General features: G+C 41.5%; 1 protein-coding gene across 3 annotated transcripts in view; it reads left to right on the top strand.

The window, feature by feature from the left end:
• CSMD2 (CUB and Sushi multiple domains 2) overlaps nucleotides 1-14,777 on the top strand; it is a 1,533,565-nt gene that overhangs the window by 618,496 nt on the left and 900,292 nt on the right. The gene's annotated exons all lie outside the window — the stretch shown is intronic.

The following is a 14,777-nucleotide window of genomic DNA, read 5'->3' as shown; positions in this document are numbered from 1 at the left end:
TTTTTATTGTTTGAGCGATAAAAGAAAAAAGACTGAAAATTCTGTAAAAAATGCATTTTTCTGTTATAAAATTTGGCAAATTATTAATTTTTCTTCATAAATTTTGGCCAAAATTTATACTGCTACATATCTTATCAAATACCCCCCCCCCCCAAATGACCCCTTTTTGGAAAGTAGATATTCCAAGGTATTTAGTAAGAGGCATGGTGAGTTTTTTGAAGTTGTAATTTTTTTCCCACAATTCTTTGCAAAATCAAGATTTTTTTTCTTTTTTTTTTTTTTTCAGAAAATTGTTATATTTGTATGTTATTTCTCACACACAGCATATGCATAGCACAAATTACACCCCGAAACACATTATACTGTATTCTACTACTCCCCCTGAGTATGGCGATACCACATGTGTGGGACTTTTACTTTTTGGATGGCTGAGCATGGATGAGTATTGCTGATTAGGGATGGATGGCTGAGCATGGATGAGTATTGCTGACTAGGGATTGATGGCTGAGCATATATGAGTATTGATGATTAGGGATGGATGGCTGAGCATGCATGAGTATTGCTGACTAGGGATGGATAGCTGAGCATGGATGAGTATTGTTGATTAGGGATGGATGGCTGAGCATAGATGGATGGATGGCTGGATGAGGCTGCAATGGGCACAGATCAGCGCTGTGGGCACTACAAATCCAGCCCACAGTGCTGCTGCATCCAATCTCTCCCTTCTCCGCTCACACTGTGCCGATCAGTACAGAGAGGGGAGAGAGGAATCGGACATGACGCTGGTTTGTTTACAAGTGATCGCTCTGTCATTTGGCCATTATTAGTGGCCATTTACCAAGATCCGTGATGTCCCAGGTCTTCCGGACTCAGCGGTCATGGATATTCCCGGGTGTGTGCCCCAGGGGGTGCGCGGGAGCGGGATTCTGGTGGGAAGTTAATGTACGCCCTCCCAGAGACATCGAGACCCGCTGTAGCCATCATTCGTCTATGGTGCGGTCGTTAAGTGTTTAATATGACAATTGCTTGAATCATGGGTAAACGTTCAGTGAATCTTGGGTGAAAACATTTATAAACAGATCTAAACTTTTCCAGAGTAAGCTGCATAAGCAGAAATTTCAGAAAAATGTTGCTACAGTTTGGTTACAGACCTTACAGTCTAGTGACAAGATATTGTTTGAATATGATGAATTCCAACTAGTCATTTACATCACCAATAACGATGTGCTATTTGCATTGTTATAGTGTTATAAATACTTTTTAAATACTTATAAATATTTTGTGGGCATTTACATGTATAGAATAGTTGTTATTATTAGTAGTAGTATGTACACTTGTACACTAGTATGTATGCTTTTTTTTTATAAAGTAGAGAAATTGTTAAGAACCGTAGAACCGAAACCTGTCAGTTCTTTTTTTTTTTTTTTTTTTGCTCTCTGAGTCTCTTTAGGGAGACTCCCTGTCCCCTTTGGATTTTTTTGTTCACCTCTTGTTTCATGGATAACTCTAAAATATTGGTATCAAGACAAGTATAGTGGGTGGATCTCTTCCCCAAGAACACAGAGAACCATAAAAAACCAAACAACTTAACATACATTTTAATTATTCATTTTGTGTCTTTGGGGTTAATTCACACAAGGATTCCGCATGCAATAGGAAGGTCACGTGACCAATTTTTGGGGAAATATCGCATGAGTACTAAAAAGGTCAATTCACAAAGTAAATATCAAATTTGATGTAAATACCTCAAATGTTTTGTAAATGTGAGGTAAATACCACAAAAGAGAGCTAAATCTTTAAAACTGAACTATGGTCAAAGCTCTTTTGGCCATACCTGTGGGTCACAGTAGTGCACTTACTTCTGCAGGCTCTGCAAGGATCCCAACAATAATATCAGGATCTGCCAAAATTCCTGACCGGCAGCTGACTCAGCCTCTCAGCTTGCTGATGAGAGCCTGAGCCAGCCGCTCCCTTGACCCACAGCCCAGCGCTCCAATAAGTGATGGAGGGACTAAGCAAAGAGCTGGTCATGCGATTGCTCGAGTTTCAGTGTTAGAACCAGTAGGGGACAGCTGCATCATTGGATCGATGCTGCAGCCATCTAGGTGAGTAGGAATGTTAATTTGTCATTTTTTCATTAACTCATTAATTCATTCTCATATTCTCATTCTTGCGCTTCTTTTTTAGAGTTGATTTACTAAAACACATGCATTTGCTATTTATCACCTGGCATAGGCTGCTGGTATTTTAGTTATGTACAAAGTAACAATGAGGGGCCAGTAAGTTAAAAGTATACAATATATCAGTGTGAAAATGTTCTACCCTGAGCTCAAAAATGAAAATGAATTGCAACATTTCACCAGAGTCAGATCATTCAGTGAATTAAAGCACATTAGATTGTTTTCACAGTTTCACAATATTTTTGTGTGCATTCATTTACAGAACTATCTTCCTCAGGTGCAGTGTTAGTATGTAAAAAGAAAATGAATAAATACATGTGAAAACACGTCAAAAATAATGTATAAATATTTAATAAATTTGTTAAATAACAAATATTTTTAGTGAATTGACTACTTTTGAAATAAATACAGCATGAGTTTTTTAACTCATAAATTCATGCGGTATTTATCTTAGTTAACCACTTCCCGTCTGCCCATAGTACATAAATGACTAGAAATAAGCAGTGGCAATGGGGGTAGACGTACCTGTATGTACCACATCCTCAACTTGTGCACATTTCCTGGGAGTATGCAGCTCCATGATCTGTGCCGATGTGTGGAACATTGATTGTTGTAACTACCTTCTGTGAATAGTCCTGAAACCATGTGATCTCTGTAGCCAATCAGTGGTCACATGGACAGTAGTAAGCAATATTTTATTTCCTGGCATCATTGTTTACCGTGTGATCTCTGTGATCAGTCACATAGATCACATAGTACAGGGTCACAGCAGCCCTGTACCATGTGATAGCTGTGGACAATCACAGCTATCATAGTATTTTTCAATGGCTGCAGGTATGCAACTAGAGAGAGTGAAAACTGATTGCTTTTACATCCATAGTGGCTGTAAAAGAAATCACAGTATAAAAAAAAGAAATCTTGATTACCTTCCCAGAGTAGCGCAGTGTCACTAATGCTAGGGTGACAAACAAAAGGCTGTGAAAAAGTCACATGCATGTGATATCACTGCACACTAGAGGAGTAGCAGAATGTGTTTTGGGGTGTATTTCTAAGTATGCCTATAATATTTGTTAAAAATATCCTATTAATTGACAACTTTGTGTAAAAAAAAATAAAAAAACCTTTCCTGTATTTATCAAAAACTTGTGTCAAAAAATTAAATTTTCTAAAAACTTTTTGTGCCTTTCAGAAAATATCTTGGAGTGTTTGCTTTCCAAAATGGGATCATATTGTGGGTGTTTCCACTGCCCTGGTGCTCCTGAGCCTCTTAAAATGTGATAGGTAGTCAGGAAATGAGATGCATAATTTATCCCCTAGAACAGTGATGGCGGACCTTGGCACCCCAGATGTTTTGGAACTACATTTCCCATGATGCTCAACTATACTGCAGAGTACATGAGCATCATGGGAAGTGTAGTTCCAAAACATCTGGGGTGCCAAGGTTCGCTATCTCTGCCCTAGAACCTCTGAAGGTATTCCTTGAATTTTGGGCCCTTCTATGTATCTAGGTTGTGAAAAAAAAAGTCCCACACATGTGGTATCTTCATACTCAGGAGGCATAGCAGAATGTGTTTTGGGGTGTAATTGTAGATAGGCATATGTTATGTGTGAGAAATAACTTGTTAAAAGTGACTAAAAAATACAACTTCAAAAAACTCACAATACCTTGTACTGTCTACTTTCCAAAAATAGGTCATTTGGGGGGTATTTGTACTGTCCTGGCATTTTAGGCATTTTAGGGCCTCAAGAAATTTCAAATATACCGTATTTATCGGTGTGTAACGCACACTTTTTTCCCCTTAAAATCAGGGGAAAATTGTGGGTACGTGTTATACGCCGATCCCCACTGTCTGAGCCAAAAAAGAGCGAGCGCCACTGAAAAAGAGCGAGCGCCGCCGAAAAAGAGTGAGCCGAGTGCTCGGCTCCGCTCGCAGTCATGCCGCCCCGCCTCCCTGCTGTTTCAGAGAGGATGAGAGGAGCGAGTGCTGCCGAAAAAGACCAAGCCGAGTGTACTGTGTACTTGGCTCGGCTCCGCTCGCAGTCCCGACCAGCTCCTATGATGGACATAACACAGGTCCAATGGTGGGACTGCGAGCGGAGCGGAGCCAAGTACACTCGGCTCTGTCTTTTTCGGCAGCGCTCGCTCCTCTCATCCTCTCTGAAACAGCAGGGAGGCTGGGCAGCGTGACAACCTGAGTACACAGGCTCGGCGGCAAATTTAAACAAATGTTGAAAACAGCACACAACACTGGGCAAGGCTGCACTGGGCAAGGCTGACTGAACAAAGCTGCACTGGGCAAGGCTGCACTGGGCAAGGCTGCACTGAGCGAGGCTGCACTAGGCAAGGCTGCACAGGGCAAGGCTGCACTGGGCAAGGCTGCACTGAGCAAGGCTGCACTGGGCAAGGCTGCATATGGACACTGTTCATTCTGCAATGATGGACAAGGCTGCAGATGAACACTGATGAGGCTGCATTGATGGGCATTTAAATGTAAGTTTTTTTCCTTAAACTTCCCTCCTAAACTTGGGGTGCATGTTATATGCCACTCGTGTTATACGCCGATAAATATGGTATATATACTATAGTTTGTATACTCTATAAATTTCACAAGTAAGTAAATATTATATACTGATTTGGGTTATTTTAACCAAAGAAATGTTGCAAAATATATTTTAGCCTAAATGTATGAGGACGGAGTATTTGGTTGCAAAATTTTAAAACAGAAAAAAATAAAAAAGTGGGGTTTTTCAACATTTTTGCTATTTTTTTCATTTATATAGCAATAAGTAAAAAAACACATTGGTGATTAAATGCCACCAACAGAACTAGCACATTATGTTAAACTTACCTTAAAATGAAGCCCTCCCATGTCGAGAAGTTAGTGCTGCAGGGGGTCCCATCTTCACCCGTCTTGCTTTCGGGTTCACGGACTCTGGCACTGTGACTGGCCAAAACCGACATGATGTCACTCCCGTGCATGCTGAAGGAATGGGTGGCCATTCCTTCAGAGCGCATGCACCAGTGATGTTACTGCCTGCATGTAATATAAATATCTCCTAAACAGTGCACATTTACAGTAGGAGATAGTCACACTACCTATACAGTAGGTGAGCCTTATTAAAGGCTTACCTATAGGTAAAAGCAAATATGGAAGTTTACTTCTTCTTTAAAATGATGATAATCTGGTGATCTCATGTATTAAATACCCCCCACACCCCCCAAAGGTCGATGCAAAGCTGATGTTAGTTTACTGGGCTAGTTTTTTTAATGTTAACTGTAGACAACATAGGAAACATTTTATTTTACTTAAGTTCAGGTTTGATGTTATATTACTGCTTGTGATGCGATCCTTGACAGCAAGATGCCATTATCTATTGTGGACACAATCTCCACAGAAACCAGTGGCCAGGTTTTAGGAATGAATACTGACCTCTATAGCTGCAGACTTTGTGGAATAATTTATTCTTAAGGTTTACATTTGAAAACACGTTGACCTTTATTTTCTCTTGGTAGCTTTGGGTGGATTTGAGCTCCCTACACTCTCTCCCATCTTAACAATATAAATCACCGCTTTTTTGTTTATTTTCTTAATTATTTTTATTATTATTATTGCCTAACTTTGACCGTTCATGCCACCATTCTGCTCTAGATGAGAATGACATGTCACATATTTCTGGAAGCTGAAGGAGTAGGGACTCACAAATGCCAGTGGGTGTAGTTGGTACATATCATTGGAGGTTGACTTCCCTAACCCAAAAGAGGCATCTGGCTTCTGATGAGGGAGGTGGAACAAAATTGTGGGGTGGGACTTGAGCATCTGCACCTGTTCAGTAGATTGCAGCAGGGCATCCACTGGGCATATCTAAATCAAGGACAATGCTGCATGACAGGTAAGCAGGGATTAAAAAAAAAAACAACAGAGGGGCAACTGAAGTTCCAATTTAATCTGCTTCCCTATCTTTTTACTGACCTGGCAGCTTGCGAGCCTTCTAATTTCTTATGTAAAAACAGAACAGGTGCACAGTAGGGATGAGCTCAGGCTTGTTCAGACATATGTCTGAACCCACCTGAGCTATCCTGTCTGAAATCTGTCAAAGCCAACAGCCAATCATAGGTGGTTGAGGCATTCCCACACCACAGCCACATCTATGCAAGGGACGCGTGTATATTGTTGGGAGGGACTAGTAAAGCCAACACCACCTATGATTCTCTGTTGGCTTTGACAGTTTCCTGGCAGGATAGCTCATACGGGTTCGGACTTGTGACATGTTGGGGCTGTGACGTCATAAGGGGGCGTGATCATCAGTTGATGTTGACCAGGCCCCCTTATGACGTCACAGTCCCAACATGCCCCCGGACTGTGACGTCATAAGGGGGCGGGGTCACCGCCTGTATAAGTCATTGTGGAGCGCTCACACAGCATTACAGCGGGAGAGAGCGTCGTGTCAACATCGGAAGAAGAGAAGAGGGAAGAAGACGACACAGAAGTCCAGGCCACCGCTAGCAAAAGAGCAGCAGAAGATAGCGGAGGTGCCGGCAGAAGAACCGGACACCGGTAGAAGAGGTCGAACACCGGGAGAAGAGGCCGGAGAGCGGGAGAAGAACCGGACACCGGGAGAAGAGGCCGGAGAGAGCAGCGAAGTCAGAAGAAGACCCCCGAAGTTGGAAGAAGAACCCCGGAGCTGTCTAATAAATTACTTTAAAAACCTGTGTAGTGTGTTTTTTTATTGACACTTTTTCCCTAGGTGAATGGGCAGGAGTACGATGTACCCCATACTCATTCACATAGGGTGGGGGGCCAGGATCTGGGGGCCCCCTTATTAAAGGGGGCTTCCGGATTCCGATAAGCCCCCCACCCGCAGACCCCGACAACCTACGGCCATGGCTGTCGGGAAGAGGCCCTTGTCCTCATCAACATGGGGACAAGGTGCTTTGGGGAGGGGGGGCCTGCAGGGCGCCTCCCTCCCCCAAAGCACCCACCCCCCCATGTTGAGGACATGTGGCCTTGTACGGTTCAGCAGGGGGGCGCTCACTCGTCCCCACCCCCTGCTGGCCGGGCTGCGTGCTCGGATAAGGGTCTGGTATGGATTTTGGGGGGACCCCCACGCTGTTTTTTTCGACGTAGGGGGTTCCCCTTAAAATCCATACCAGACCTAAGAGCCAGGTAAGCCCCACGACGGGGCTCGCTAGGTGTCAATCTCGCCAATAAAAGCGGTGAGATTGACTTTCTTTTCTAGTCCCGTCGTACCCGAGTCACGTTCAAAATGAATGGACTTGTTCATGTGTGGGCAAGTCCGTTCATTTGGAAAATCCATTGTAACTGCGTTGGGAAGACCGGCAGACATAGTCCGGTAGTGTGTAGGCAAGTCCGTCCATAGTCCGGTCGTGTGTAGGCAAGTCCATTCATAAAAAAAGTCAGTCGGAAGTCTGTCAAAAGTCCGTCGGAAAGTCCATCGGACCAGTCCGGTCGGAAAGTCCGCCCGTGTGTATGCCCCATAAGAGTGGAGTGCTGAGACTAAATTTGATGAATTTAGTGCTTCTCCTTTGAAATTTGAGGATGAGTTTCTGAACAGTGTCTTCAGCCACAGAGGTCAATGAGATTGTGTTTTAATGCTTAACCTCTTCATGGCTAAGCCTTTTTTCTGACATTTGTTGCTTACAAGGTAAAATCCGTATTTTTTGCTAGAAAATTACTTAGAACCCCCAAACATTATATATATATTTTTAGCAGAGACACGAAAAAATAAAATGGTAATTGTTACAATATTTTATGTCTCATGGTATTTGCGCAGTGGTCTTTCAAATGCATTTTTCTTGGAAAAAAGACACTTTCATGAATTCAGGAATGTAAACATTCCTTGTGACAGTAGTAGTCATAGACCCCAGATCTCTCCATAAAGAGTACCTGTCACTAAGACCTTAAATCCCTCCTTTGCACCTAAAAGCATTCAAAACGCCATGTTTGGCTATTTTGAATTCTGCCATTTTTTTTAAAATTTGGTGCCTTTAAGTCTTCAGTAAACTGGAAGTAATGTCATGACATAGCTTCCGGGTTACTAGATCCGAGACCCAATCGAAACTGATTCTGGCTTTGTTTGGGTCTCCGGCCAGCCGGCGGACATGCCGGCTGGTCACCTGGGCCTCCTGGTGGGACGGAAGAGCCCGGGCGAGCCGCATAAGGGAGCGGGGGGATGTCCCTTCCCGCTTCTTGGGATAACAGCTGAGTGGCTGGTAGCCGCATCAGTTGTCATCCCAAGAAAGACGATCATTTGCTCTAAAAAACGGTACCAGGATGATGCATGCATAACCCCGGTACAACCCCTTCAAGCCGAGGCCACATATTTGCATATGGTCAGCATTAAGGGGTTAATTACTGCTTGCTAAGGCTATGCCTGTAGAATAATTACTGGTCTACCAGAAGAATCTGTGTATAATATGATACAATATGTAAATAAAAATAATAAAGTGCCGAACTACAAAAAGACTAATTCTATACTGATCTTTAATCAGAGACTGTTGCTTCGTGGAAGTTTCTTTGGTTACTCATAATTTCCTAGAGGCTCTAATTTTTTTCTTTCCATCTTTCACAAAGGTTAAAGAAAAATATATAACCTGATATGATGTTTATTGAAGCTCATCAATAACAGATCCCCTAAGCTCGGTCCTGCTTCATTGAATGGTTGATTGAACCGAAGCAGATTCTATACATTTCAGAGTAAACATCTTTCGCTAACATTGGCATACCTCCATCATCTCCAGTCTCCACATGCCATTCCCATAGGAATAAAACAAAAACTGATCTTCTGCAATCTACTTCACACTAGAACGCCTATAGATTATAGGTTCCAGAAATGTTAATATGCGGAAATGACTGCACTCAGAGACATAGAAATGATATCACTAGAAGTAAACTGAGTACTGTATATCACATCAGATCACAAAATCCACATACTTTTATGACCCTTTTATTTGAAGTTTATACACTGAAAGAATGTCTTTTTAGCAGAACTTCAACCTCCCAGATAAAATAATTTTTGGAAGTTTAGTTGAATAGCCAATAGCCAAAGCTACTATGCACTTGGAGTTCACATTTTGATAAAATTCTCTGCAAGTAAAACTTTTGATTAAATTATATAAATTATATCAATACTACATCCGTCAAAGCAGAGCTGACACACTGCTGATGATTCACAACAGGATGATTAAACACATCACCACACCACATAGGGCTTCTCGCCCCGAGGATATTAAACTCACCACAAGTCAGAAGGGAATGCGCCTTGAGAGTGTAAAAAAGGGCCTCCTCCCGTCAGCAGATCCACAGACCCCTTTGGGATATAAACCTCGTCTTCAGTAAGTGCTCTCACTGTGGGTGGCAATCTCAACAGTGGGGGTATATATGTATATATATGAGAAAAACAATCTCACACCATAATTCTGTTTGGCAAGTCATTTATTTCCAAAATACCCCCCAAGAATTACACTTACAAATGATAAAATTCATATAGGCATAAAACAAAAGCATTAATCAAGACGCGTGTGTCACTCTTACCACTCCTAGATGGTATCAGCAGCAGTGATACCCGGGTTGAGCTTCACACTGATACATCTGAATAGGTGGCCATGTGGATACGCCCTAATGCATTTCGTCATCGACTTCATCAGAGGGTGTTGACCTAAATATTACCTTGTAAAAGTAGCAGTGACATTATCACTGTGCTGTACATAGCCTGTGCAGAGAACAGTAGTGGCTACATAAGGGAGTTGACACATAAAACACTGTATGGAAAGCCTGGCTTTGGTGACTATTCAATATTATAATGCCAATGATATATTGGGACACATAGGGGCCAGTCAGAAGTTAGCTGCCTTGCCTAGATTGCAGCCTTGATCAGTCTGATTGTTTTTGTATTGAAAAAAATGTTTAAAATTGATACAATTGGTAGAGAATGGTCTATATGTCTGCAGCATTGCTGTTCTACACTGATCTTTGTTGACTTTGGTGACTTTGGCAGCTATAGGTTACAAAGCATCATTGTGCATTCTAGAATGAAAGATTATGGGGTTGATTTACTAAAGCTGGAGAGTGCAAAATCTGGCGCAGCTTTGCAGAGAAACCAATCAGCTTCCAGGTTTTATTGTCAAAGCTTCATTGTACAAGCTGAAGTTAGAAGCTGATTGGCTACCATGCACAGCTGCACCTGATTTTGCACTCTCCAGGTTTTAGTAAATCAACCCCAATCTGTCTTCAGACTAATTACCAACCTGAACCCATTTTTGGAACCTACTATAAAGATGGCAAACTACATGCTAGTTGGAGAGCCATTTTAGTTAAAGTAATCCTAAACAAGTGCCTAAATCAGAAATCCTGCCAAAAATAAGATAAAAATAATACAATAATACAGCCCTATAAAAAACAATCATAACAAAGCCAGTGTTTATCGCAATATTCACTTTCAATCCAGAGATTTCCCCTGCAGTACTTTTTTTACTTGCAGCTGTTCTCGGTCTGATGGCCAGCATCATTCAACCCACTTCCTTTGAGCCCAAGTCATCCTGGACACACCTCATTACTAGGTAGTGAATAGAGACGCAGCCTGGTTATGAACTCATTTTTTGGGCACTCTGCTTTCTTTTCCAATCACAGTATGCTTCTTGTCAACACATGAACTGATTGACTCCTTGTACTTATACAGTGGGAATGGAAAGTATTCAGACCCCCTTACATTTTTCACTCTTTGTTTTATTGCAGCCATTTGCTAAAATCATTTAAGTTCATTTTTTTTTCTCATTAATGTACACACAGCACCCCATATTGACAGAAAAACACAGAATTGTTGACATTTTTGCAGATTTATTAAAAAAGAAAAACTGGAATATCACATGGTCTTAAGTATTCAGACAGTTTGCGCAGTATTTAGTAGAAGCACCCTTTTGATCTAATACAGCTATGAGTCTTTTTGGGAAAGATGCAACAAGTTTTTCACACCTGGATTTGGGGATTCTCTGCCATTCCTCCTTGCAGATCCTCTCCAGTTCTGTCAGGTTGCATGGTAAACGTTGGTGGACAGCCATTTTTTAGATCTCTGCAGAGATGCTCAATTGGGTTTAAGTCAAGGCTCTGGCTGGGCCATTCAAGAACAGTCACAGAGTTGTTGTGAAGCCACTCCTTCGTTAATTTAGCTGTGTGCTTAGGGTCATTGTCTTGTTGGAAGGTAAACCTTCGGCCCAGTCTGAGGTCCTGAGCACTCTGGAGAAGGTTTTCATCCAGGATATCCCTGTACTTGGCCGCATTCATCTTTCCCTCGATTGCAAGCAGTCATCCTGAAGCTGAAAAACACCCCCACAGCATGATGCTGCCACCACCATGCTTCACTAATGGGACTGTATTGGACAAGTGATGAGCAGTGCCTGGTTTTCTCCACACATACCGCTTAGAATTAAGGCCATAAAGTTCTATCTTGGTCTCAGCAGACCAGAGAATCTTATTTCGCACCATCTTGGAGTCCTTCAGGTGTTTTGTTTTTTAGAAAACTCCATGCGGGCTTTCATGTGTCTTGCACTGAGGAGAGGCTTCCGTCGGGCCACTCTGCCATAAAGCCCCAACTGGTGGAGGGCTGCAGTGATGGTTGACTTTCTACAACTTTCTCCCATCTCCCGACTGCATCTCTGGAGCTCAGCCACAGTGATCTTTGGGTTCTTCTTTACCTCTCTCACCAAGGCTCTTCTCCCCCGATAGCTCAGTTTGGCCGGACAACCAGCTCTAGGAAGGGTTCTGGTCATCCCAAACATCTTCCATTTAAGGACTGTGCTCTTAGGAACCTTAAGTGCAGCAGAATTTTTTTGTAACCTTGGCCAGATCTGTGCCTAGCCACAATTCTGCCTCTGAGCTCTTCAGGCAGTTCTTTTGACCTCATGATTCTCATTTGCTCTGACATGCACTGTGAGCTGTAAGGTCTTTTATAGACAGGTGTGTGGCTTTCCTAATCAAATCCAATCAGTATAATCAAACACAGCTGGACTCATATGAAGGTGTAGAACCATCTCATGGATGATCAGAAGAAATGGACAGCACCTGAATTAAATATATGAGTGTCACAGCAAAGGGTGTGAATACTTAGGACCATGTGATATTTCAGTTTTTCTTTTTTAATAAATCTGCAAAAATGTCAACACTTCTGTGTATTTCTGTCAAGATGGGGTGCTGTGTGTATATTAATGAGGAAAAAAAATGAACTTAAATGATTTTAGCAAATGGCTGCAATATAACAAAGAGTGAAAAATGTAAGGGGGTCTGAATACTTTCCATCCTCACTGTATATAAATATATGTGTATATGTACCAAAAGACGCACATACACTTATACTATACTATACTAGTACCTATACTTAGTGCTATGCATACATGCAATAAAATTCAAATTCATAAAAAATTCATAATAAATGTCCCATAAATCAATATCAATCTTGATAGTAGTGCTCCAGTGTTATTATCATATCACTGTGCTTCTCAATAATTCTTATTGCTTGTGCAAACCACCACCAGCTATTTAATCTGCTCACCTCAAGGACGAGTCAGGAAGAATCAAATGAACCCTTTATTTTCACTCCCCAAATGTCTTTTCTTTCTCTCAGGACTCAGCTGTTCAATTTCTCCCTTTCACGATCTCCACTCCACCCAATGTGTCCCTCACAGATAGGGAGTTGATCTCCGAGATTATTCAGCTGTTCCTCCACTTCAAGAGACTCATGTATCATGTAATTAAAAACACAGCCGACATAGTGCTCTCTGCTATAAAACTTTTATTTAAAACCCTGCTAAAAGAGGACACTTACTAGATATAAAAACAAAATTCGTTTGTTACATGTATTAAGAGCGTCCGCTCGCTCACCACCGTGGCTGCGCAACGTCAAAGGCTCGGATCCTCTCCTCTGCACATGTATCGACCTCTGAATGGTCTTCCTCAGCAGATGCTTATTGAGAAGCATGGTGATATGATAATAACACTGGAGTACTACTATCAAGATTGATATTGATTTATGGGACATTTATTATGAATTCTTTCTGAAATTGAATTTTATTTCATGTATACATAGTAATAAGTATAGCATTGAATTATCACTGTAGTAGCGCTGCACTGTGTGTGTGTATGTGCATCTTTTGGTACACATACACATATATTTATATAGATATAGATTTTTAAAGTGTAGTGATTTCACTTAAAATGTATAGCGGCTGCTACTTTGCACTTGATTAATTTAGGGTGGCGCTGATTGTTTCACACATTTGTATGACTCCTTGTACTGCTTTGTCACTCTTCATCCCTGCTGTACAGGGACTGCAAGAGGCTGATACCAGGTCAAATGCAGGTACTCTTACTGCTTGTATTAAAAAAATTAATTTAATGACGTGTCAATGTCAATTATTGCATTGATTTTCTGTCTGGAGTTCAGCCTTAACTGCATGTGAAACTAGCATTCATCTTGCAAGTTAGCAGTGCTGATAGCTTCCCTGAAAGGTTTTTTGGCCAGCTCCTTTGCGTGATAAAAAAGTCCACTTTAAATTGTAAGTTCACCTTTACAGAAAGTCTGTAAGGTGAACTTTCACTGGAGCCCCTTCCCATCGCACCTGGTCCCGCTAACCTGGAGTCTTGCGATCTCCCATTCTGACAGACCATATCGCCGCTTTGCCAGTCCAGGGATTTGAAATCTTTCTCTCCTCTTCTCCTGCGGTGACAGGAGAGGCTGCGCAGGTTCTGATTGGTCAGCGCCGCCCATGTGATGGCGCTGACCAATTGGAATGCTCCTGTATGTACCCCCTGACAACGTACGTTTAGAAGATTGAGCCACAGGGTATTTCCAAGGCCCAGACCAGTGAAGCGACAACCTGATGTGCCAGTGCGGGTGATCTCTGGACTCCAGGTCAGCAGGACCAGGAGGGATGAGGAAGGGGGACCAGTGTAAATTCACCTTACAGATTTTTCTGTAAAGGTGAACTTACCCTTTAAAGAAAATCCCCTAAATGCTGATTAGAATTGTTGCACCTTTTCACGGAATTGTTTGGCTGATTCATTCACAGATGTAAGCAGAATTGACTGCATATTAGACATGTGCAATACTTTTTGTAACAAATCGAAATTTGGCCTAATACAAAACAAATTATAGCAAAAATAACGAATGAATTTGACATGATTCGTTCATTCGCTAAAGGTCTAATGAAACAAAAGGTCAACTTAGCGTAGATCTTACAGTCCAATCAGCTGATTAATTTTGTGCTGGAGGTTGGATTACTGGCAAAGTGCATTCCTGAGAACTGAGTGAGAAGGGTGTTGTATTGTATTTGAGCATATGAGAAGAGATATTGTCATTGTGTGTGTTAATAGATTCAATAAAAAAACAATTTCCAAACTACGAATCATCACGAATACATACATAAATATCCAATCAAATCGATATACATACAAAACGAATCAATTTGGTATAACGAAAATTGACACTCTACAGAAATAACAAATTATCTGAAAACAAAATAACGTAACAGAACGAATATAACAGAACTAAATTATGTATTTTACGAATGTAATTGAAAATAAACTA

Source organism: Aquarana catesbeiana, linkage group LG02 (genome assembly GCF_042186555.1).
Source record: "Aquarana catesbeiana isolate 2022-GZ linkage group LG02, ASM4218655v1, whole genome shotgun sequence".
Classification (NCBI taxonomy): Eukaryota; Metazoa; Chordata; class Amphibia; order Anura; family Ranidae; genus Aquarana; species Aquarana catesbeiana.
Note: the sequence above shows the minus strand (reverse complement) of the source record. Positions and strands in the feature narration are given on the sequence as shown.